This window comes from Myotis davidii, unplaced genomic scaffold, assembly GCF_000327345.1.
Source record: "Myotis davidii unplaced genomic scaffold, ASM32734v1 scaffold1518, whole genome shotgun sequence".
Lineage (NCBI taxonomy): Eukaryota > Metazoa > Chordata > Mammalia > Chiroptera > Vespertilionidae > Myotis > Myotis davidii.
The window spans coordinates 125207-134689 of record NW_006290523.1 but is presented as its reverse complement, the minus strand read 5'-3'; positions in this window follow the sequence as shown (position 1 = coordinate 134689).

Below are 9483 nucleotides of genomic sequence, written 5' to 3'. Positions count from 1 at the left end.
CTGAAACCAAATTTCTTGTATAAAGGGAACAGAATAGTGCAGTGCCAAAGCCATGAAATGTCCTTTTCACTTTCAGAATTTGACTTAGTTACACAGATGTAGGTGAAACACTCTATAGATAGCCCATTAGCTTTTGCTGTATTCATAGGACCAAAATTAGTATTGCTACCATCCTGTGACTATGGCCATTCTTAATGACTCTTGCAATGTTTATGGATAAAACCAATTCTCCGTTATCACTCTGGTAATTGAGGCTGCATTTTTAGCATAAGTGAAAACCATGGGAGGCCCAGAACTTACTGTGACAGAGAACCCCAAAGCCTCCTCATTCTGTCCTTTCTGTTGTAGATTGACCTTCATTTTATTTCAAAACCCTGTTCTGATTTGAGCAAATTCCTCCATGGCAGGAAAAGGTCTCATGAATACACATTAATTTACCACCATCTTCTTATGTGTCCTTTTTCCCATTCTGAGCAATTAGCTCCTTTCTCCCTTTTTGCTTTCTATTATATAAGCTTTCTTCACATACCTCCTACATCTGCCTTTTCCTTATATCATCTCTATTAAAGGCCAGTCCTGGAGTATGTAGAACTGACATACAGCATGTATCAGAGCTGCATTTGTTTTTAACTTATGCTCTGCCTATTGCAGTGGTTCTCAACCTTCTGGCCCTTTAAATATAGTTCCTCATGTTGTGATCCAACCATAAAATTATTTTCATTGCTACTTCATAACTGTAATGTTGTTACTGTTATGAATCGTAATGTAAATATCTGATATGCAGGGTGGTCTTAGGCGACCCCTGTGAAAGGGTTGTTCGACCGCCAAAGGGGTCGTGACCCACATGTTGAGAACCGCTGATCTATTGACTAAGTCCTGCAAAGGCAGGAGCTTTGTTTATCCTAATATTTGACATATTTCCAGAGTCTAGCCCAGTGTATAGCACATAGTGGGCATTCAATACATATTAGTTGTGTGAATGGAGGTAATTGTTTGGGATTCCATTAGAGTTTGAACTTCTAAATAACAAAGGCTGTTTCTTAAGTCGAGTCACTAAGGGGTGTGTCTGAGAATTATACCAGGATCTGACTCATGTTGCATCAAGAGAGGAAAAATGTTATGATTATCATTGCATTTAACAATAACCACAGAAGTGCTTATAAATGCTTGATATCATCTACACTAATAAAAGAGAAAGATGCAAATTGACCATACCTTCACCATGCCCACCAGCCAATCAGGAGTGAGTATACAAATTAACCCAACAGAGATGGCAGCTTAATTTGCATACACAGGCACTGAGCAGCCGGGGGCAGGGAGAGACGCAGAGGTTGTGCACCCCCCCCCCAGCTGCTTCGGGCCTCTGGGCAGTGTGGGAAGGCGGAAAGGCGGCTCCAGGCCAGGTGAAGGTGGTGCCAGCAGCCAGGGGAAGGAAGGCTCATTCTTGCATGAATCTTCGTGCAGCAGGCCTCTAAGGTATCTATAATAACAAAAGGGTAATATGCTAATTAGACCAGACATGCTTCCTTCTGGATGAAGCCACGGCGGGTAGGGGCAAGGCATAGGTGGCCACTGCGAGGCAGTAGCCCCAAGGCAGAGGCCCACAGCCATTGCAGCGGCGGGGGCCAAGCCCCGGCCCACAGTTCCTTTCAAGGTGCACGAATTCGTGCACTGGGCCCCGTGTGTGTGTGTGTGTGTGTGTGTGTGTGTGTGTGTGTGTGTATGAAGAGAAGAAAAAGCACACAATTTAAAGGGTTTGACAGTCCTTCTGTGAGGTGGACTCAGACATGGTAGACCAGATGCAAGGCAGATTTGGGGCCATTTGATTAAAAAATATTAAATTTTCCGTTTGCATGCCATAAAATGATTTCATTTTTCTTAAATAATATTTTTTGTGATAATTGCCAGAACATGTTTATTTGTAGTCAGTTGTAGCCATTAACAAAATGATGCAAAAAAACGACCAATACACAGATGGGTAACAAATTTTATACACACAAACATATTCTTGCTACAGTTAAGAAAAGATATTTTACTGATTGAGGAAAGAAATGTTTCTCATGCTATTACCATAGATTTGGCAAATTCAAGCATATAAACCCCAAGTGACAATAATGTCCTTAATAAAACAAGGAGAAACATCTGTGTTTTTAAAAGGAGTATTATAATTGACAATATATGTGCTGACATTATCCTAATTATTCAAATTTGTTAATAATTGTCCTCCACATAATAGTAGCTCAAGTACAACCTTAAGATGCCTATGTTTTGCTAATGTTAAGATTAGCTGATTAATATTGATAGCAGCTAAGGCCAGTGGCTAATGTCTGACATCTGTTTGGGAAATCAGTGTTCCAATTCAGGAAGCTGGCACTCCTGTTGGGGTTAGACTGAGAGGTTATTGTGTAAGGAATTATGATTAGGGTTTGTGTATCATTAAGGTTAGGAATAGGGATATGATCTATTTCATTTCTGTTCATCTCAGTGTATTTCTGGTGTCAAGCTGCTTGCTCTATTCTGTGTTAACAGAGAGGTCTCCCCCTCAGTTCCCTTGAGGCATGTTCACTGGGGCACATTAGTTCACTTGCTCCTTCTGTGTTAATGGACCAGCCGATCTCTTTTTCTTTTCCTAGTGAGTCCTTAAATAATCTTTTCATTTGGGACGGAGGCATTTCTTTTAACTTGCACCTATTTAAAGTCAGGGGTTAATTTTTATATCATCCTTTTCCAGATGTTAACCTCAATCTTGATAGCAAAACCACATCAAAGGGCATTTTAGTTTGATGAGGGAAAGGTAAAAACAGATTTATCTCAGAACTGTGAAGAATTTTTTAAAAATATGTTTTTATTGTTGTTTTTTTTTAGAGAGAGAGGAAGGGTGACAGAGAGAGAGAGAGATGAGAGAAAAACATGGATTGATTGCTTCCTGTATGCACTCTGACCTGAGACTGAACCTGTAATCTTGGCTTGTGCCCTGACTAGGAATTGAACCAGCAACCTTTTGGTTCACTGGATGACTCTCAACCAATTGAGCAGTACTGGCCAGGGCTGTGTGGAATTTTTGTGAATCAAAAACTATAAACCAAAAAGAAAAAAAAATGTCATAAAATCTTTGATATTTCTTCAGGCATAGTATTATTTATTTTATTTCTCTATTTCTAGTGTGACTTCAATTGGCTCAAAATTTTAACTGGTTGTGCAAAAGAAGTAAAAAGCAGAGTATTCACACTTATACAAATACAGTGAGGCCTTGACTTACGAGTGTCCCGACTAACGAGTTTTTTGAGATACCAGCTGACTCTCAGCTGATTTTTTGCATTGAGTTGATAGAGTAATTTGAGTTAATGAGCTCCTTAACGAGCTCCTTAACGAGTTCTGTCTCGGAAAGAATTAAACTTGTAAGTCAAGGCCCCATTGTAGAGCAATGTAAACGTTGTAACCCACTATTACAAAGAAGGGACAGTAATGAAGTGAAGTAGCCACTAAAATTCAGAATATGGATCAACTGGAAAATCAAAGAACATTGGAATATTTCAATCTGTTGAACAAAAAGCTCAATTTATTTCCACTTTGCCTCAACAGAGAAAATCAAGTAGAAAAATGAGCAAAACCTTAAAAATTCAGGAAAATTTTTCACAAGCATCTGAAGATCTTCCTATATTAACTAAGGGCTGGTGCACAAAATTTGTGCACTGGGTGGGGGGAGTCCCTAGGCCTGGCCTGCGCCCTCTCACAGTTTGGGACCCTTCACTCCATATCGCCCACCTGCAGTGGAGGTGGGAGAGGCTCCTGCCACTACCACTGTGCTCACCAGCCGTGAGACTGGCTTCTGACTGAGCAGTGCGCCCCCTGTGGGAGTGCACTGAACACCAAGGGGAAGCCCCTGTGGTGAGCATCTGCCCCCTGGTGGTCAGTGTGCATCATAGCCACGGGTCGTTCTGCTGTTTGGTCTATTTGCATATTAGGGTTTTACTATATAGGACAATGATGGTGAACCTATGACACGCATGTCAGAATTGACACGCGAACTCATTTTTTTGGTTGATTTTTCTTTGTTAAATGGCATTTAAATATATAAAATAAATATCAAATATATAAGTCTTTGTTTTACTATGGTTGCAAATATCAAAAAATTTCTATATGTGACACAGCACCAAAGTTACGTTAGGGTTTTTCAAAATGCTGACACGCCGAGCTCAGAAGGTTCGCCATCACTGATATAGGATGTGCATTGCTTCATTGATGTTTGTAATGAAGACCATAAAGCCATTGGGTCAATGTGACTAAGACATTTTGTACCATACAGCGGGAAAATGGAACTTTAACACATTCTTGGAAGATTATTTTCAAAACTACTTTTTTAAAAAGACTGTTTTTTATGTACAGGTTAATGTTAACACCAAAAAATATTTTTTTGGTAAACATCTGTCTATGAGGAAAGCAAATGAGATCAGGCGAAAGTTAAAATTAGCTGAGAACATTCTAGGTTTGGGCTAGAAAAAGTGGTATTTTCTGTTATGATCTGGACAAATCACTGTTAACTTTTAGACAAGGACTTTCTTCCCCACCCCCATTTCAATAAAATATCCCAGTCCCCCAACTTCAAGCGTGGGCAAGGTCCTCCTCAAACTTTCTATGCCTAAGATTTGACATCTTTAAAATGGGCATAATAATAGGGATATTGTGATAATTAATGAAGTAAACCATATTACACAAGAAGGCATGTCTGCTAGTAAGTGCAGAATATTGTTTCATATTATAGAAGTATGAATATTATCTGGTGTAACCCCCAGTATTGGCTCTTTTCTTAGTATGTGCTCAATAAATGAATGAATGAATGAATAAAATATCCATAGCATCCCCATAACAATAAAATTCAAGGAAATTATAGAAATTTAGAATTAGGAGTTATTTATTATACTCTCTTACTTACTATGGCAGTACTCTAACTTCTGTAAATGGATTAATATTGGCCTGCAAAATATTTCCCTTAAATTAAGATAAAATGTGAACACATTATTCATTTGCTTATTGGTGTGAGCTGTAACCTCTGAAACCTCACAGAGTTGGTTATATAGTAACACTAAATATTGGAATACTCTCAATCAACTTGGTTTTCTCAAGAACTGATTTTCAATATCATCATCATTATTATTATTATTTATTATTATTTTGGTTAATCCTCACCTGAGGTTATTTTTTCCCATTGATTTTTAGAGAGAGTGGAAGAGAAATTTGTTGACTCCTGCACATGCTCTGGCTCTGGGCTGGTTTGGGGCCTGCAACCCAGGTACATGCCTTTGACTGAGAATTAAACCTGGACCTTTAGGTCCGCCAACTTATGCTCTAACCACTGTCCAAGCCAGCTAGGGATTATTCAATCATTTTGATTTGTAAATGTCTTCTTGCATATACCCTGGCTAGAACAGAATAGACTTCAGAAAAATCAAACTATGCCCCGTGGGATTAATAACTATTTTCACCCCAGCTAACAAAATTGTAGCACTTGTTATGTGCTAGGTACTGTAGTGAGGCTATAGATAATTTAGTTGTTGTTGTTCAGAACTCTCACAAGGCAGATTTCATTACAGTCAGTTCTTCTCCTTAGTAACTGGGGGCTAGCTGACTATATCAAGCCTCAAGATTTGCATCTCTCCAGAAGAGAGCCAGATCTCAAAAATATGTCTTTTCTGTTAGGAAAAAAAGAACTTTTACCTCTTTGCTGCTGTATTTTCTGCCTTTTTCTGGATACTATGATGTAAACCTTTGTATTTTTAAAAAATATTTTTATTGATTTCAGAGAGGAAGGGAGAGGGAGAGAGAGATGAAAACATCAATGATGAGAGAGAATCACTGATAGGCTGCCTCCTGCACGCCCCTCACTGGAGATCGAGCCCACAACCCTGGCATGTGCCCTTGACCAGAATCAAACCTGAGACCCATTAGTCCATAGGCTGACACTCTATCCACTGAGCCAAACCAGCTAGGGCTAAACCTTTGTATTTTTGAAAGATATGGCTAAGACCTTAAAAATTCACCAACAGTTAAAAAAAAAATTCCCCAGAAGTAGAATTTGGGTTTGAGTAGTTGATTAGGCTTCTGTATACCAAATAAGAGTTCTGTCCAGAATGGGGGCTTTACATATATTATTTTAGTCAATTCTCAATTATGAGGTAGGTGTTATTATTGCCATTTAAATTAATACATATCGTGTACCTCCCTGGCCACACATGAATCGCTAATGCAAGGATATTGAATTTGCATACATCAGGGGTCTGCCCGCCCCACTTTGTGAATAACATTTAAGATGGCATTAGCATCTTTGACAGTCATGGCATATTATTATTGCATATTAATCTGTGCTGACTAAAACAGTTTTTTCAGATGAACTGTTCAGTGGACATTGTAAAATCTTGTACCTCTGTGACTAAGGGTCTAAAAGCTAGGTTCTTAAGAGAACAATTTATCAGATCATCGCTCTAATGGGCATCTTCCCCTAGGGGAGATTCATACTCAGTCTGGACTAATTCACTTCTGAGGCCCTAAAGTTACTTGCTTGTCTCTGCTGTCAACTAAAAGTAGTACCAAATAGCAACAGGATACAAGCACGAAATCAAAGAAAAGGAAATGAAGAAAATTTAGTGATTTGACATTTTGATTGTTGCAGAGCTCATGCCAATAAAAATCATTATTTAGGCAGCATCAATGCACTTACTGACTCAAGCAGTGTGTACATGCATGCAATATTTTAGTCAGATAGTCTTTATCTTTAAAAAATGATGATAAGGAATGGACATACTCTTCTTCTGAAAGAAAGACCATAAAAATATAAAGCAGTTTGGGCATGTGGTTTGAATAAATATTTCTAAAACACAGGTCATGAGAATGTGAGGGTTTTCCACCCATAATAGTCATCAGGAGATGGTTATTTTAGATCTTTGAATTAATTTAATAATGTAACCATCAAATCACATGCTTTATATTTTAGAAAATGAAATAAATAATTGGAATTATGGCAGCAAAGGGATATTTTTTAAACCGAGGGCAAAGTGAACCAACAAATGAGACAAAATAATCAATATCTCAAACAGAAAAGTATGCTTAACACACGAAAGTGAGCAGTGTCCCAGGATGCTGGGACAAGGGAATTACCTTTTTCAATAAAGTGAGTCAATTGTAACCAAATTTCAAAATAATCTTTTAATATTTGATTTTTTGATTCATGATATTAATTTTACTGCAGACTTTTAATATAACAATATGCTACAGGCCTAGAGAACTTTCCTAATTGAGTATTTGAAACCTTGTGTAACGAAAATGTTTTCCTATTTTTATATTTTCTTGTATTAGCCTTAGCTTATGGCACTCCTTTGAGGGGCGTTTTATTTTCCCTTGCTAAGTTTCTGTAAATAGATTTAATACAACTAGATGCATAAGATGAGGTAGGTAATTTAACTGTCAAGCAAACTGTAGGCAGTTAAACTACATAACAACTCTTTGTTTCTCTTCCATAAAAGTATCAGTTAAATAGCATTCATTTCCTCTAAAATACTTCCTCACCTCAACCTCTAAAAAGAATTTCAGTGCTAGTGTTAAAAAATATTTTGAATCATTGGTCATAATGGAGTTTTAAAACCTCCCTGTGAAGTGCTTTAGGCACTCACCCTGTAGCATCTGGAGTTTTCATTCCTGTTCAAATGAGAGAATGGGCAATAAGACTGGCTATAGCAGTTGCCTGCTTTAAATGAATCATGTCCAGTGGAAATCAGAGAAAAAAAACAGATAGCACAGATAGTTAAAAGTATGTTAGTACTTCTGAAATCAGTTTAAATTGTTCTAATAGCTATTTATATTTTTAATAGCATTCTGTAATATTCATATTTTGAAATTATTTCTATGAAAATAGATGCTAAATTAAGAAAGTATTTGCATATTTAAAGGAATATTAATTTTCCGAACAGGATTCTTAAGACTGCTATGAATTACCACAAATGCCAAAATCTGACACAAAAACAAAAATATCTCAAATTAATTTTTTGCTCTTTGGTCTCTGATTTTATAAAAAAATCTACTTAAACATCTGAATCTTCACTAAGCCCTATAGATGATGGCTGTATTTCCAGGAGAATGTTCTAATTATTCATTTTCACTTACATAGTATATTATGTTGCCTGGAAAGATATTTATGTAGCAGAATACAATGACAGAAAAACAACCTCAGTAACTGAGAATTCTGTTGCATCAGGATCCATTATATATTTTTATTTCTTTTTCAACTCTGCGTGGGCAGGTTTTACAGATCTGACCTATCCTTCCTTCTTTGTTTAAATATTTTTAAATTCTAGTCATTGTGCAGTGCGAATTTGCAGGTGTTTCTCAGAGAACTTTTTCCCCTCTAGCTGGATGTGGAAAGGACAATGCAATTAATAACAGATGGCACAGGATGACCACGTCCTTGAGAGAACGCCTTATTGGCACCTCCTGCTAATTGTATCACATATAACACAACTAAAAGCATAATAAATCTGAACTGGGGGACATTTTATGCAAGAGCTCCTCTCCTTTTCCAGACGGTAAATTGCTCAGCTCTTGAAATATCTATAACCTTGTGACACCCAACTTGCATTAGCTTAATTGCCTTTTTCCCTCCCCCTCCCCCTGCTCTCTCTCTCTCTCTCTCTCTCTCTCACACACACACACACACACACACACACACACTTTCTTTTCCTCTTGGGCAAAAAGAACAATTGAGCTTTTGTTTTTCTACCTAGTTTAGTACTGTGTATAAAACAACTATTTCCTAGCTTGTGTAGAATATGGTTAGGGTTTGATCTGGCTTGAATGGAAAATTATTCTTTTAGAGACTTAAAATACTTTTTTTCATATTAATGTTAGAAAATGTATGTCTAACTATTGACATAATTAATAAACGTGGAAGAGATTTTATTTATAAGGAAAAACGTGTATACTTCAGATGGACATATCTACACACACACACATACCCCCCCCCCACACACACACCACACTCACATACTCACATACACACAGACAGGCACAAGGCATTCTTCTTAGTGCACAACTCAATATTCTGGAGCAGTAAAGACAATTGAATTGTCACATCATAATTTGTTCTGTATTACTTTAAAAACATTTTAAAATCTTTATCCAAGGATATTTTTAAAATTAATTTGAGAGAGAGAAGAATAGAGAGAAATATTGATGTGAGAGAAATATCTATTCTGTTGCCTTTCGTACTGGGGATTGAACCCACAACCTAGGTATATAACTTGACTGAGAATCGGAGCTGCAACTTTTTAGTATATGAGATAAGGCTCCAACCAACTGAACAACCCAGCCAGGGCTTGGTTTGGACCTGTGAAGAGATGCTGCAAGAGTCAGAGCATCAGGAAGTGCATCAGGGACCCAAATGGGGAGAACCGATTCTCCTGGTCAAATTTTATCACCAGAGCCCACCCACCATGC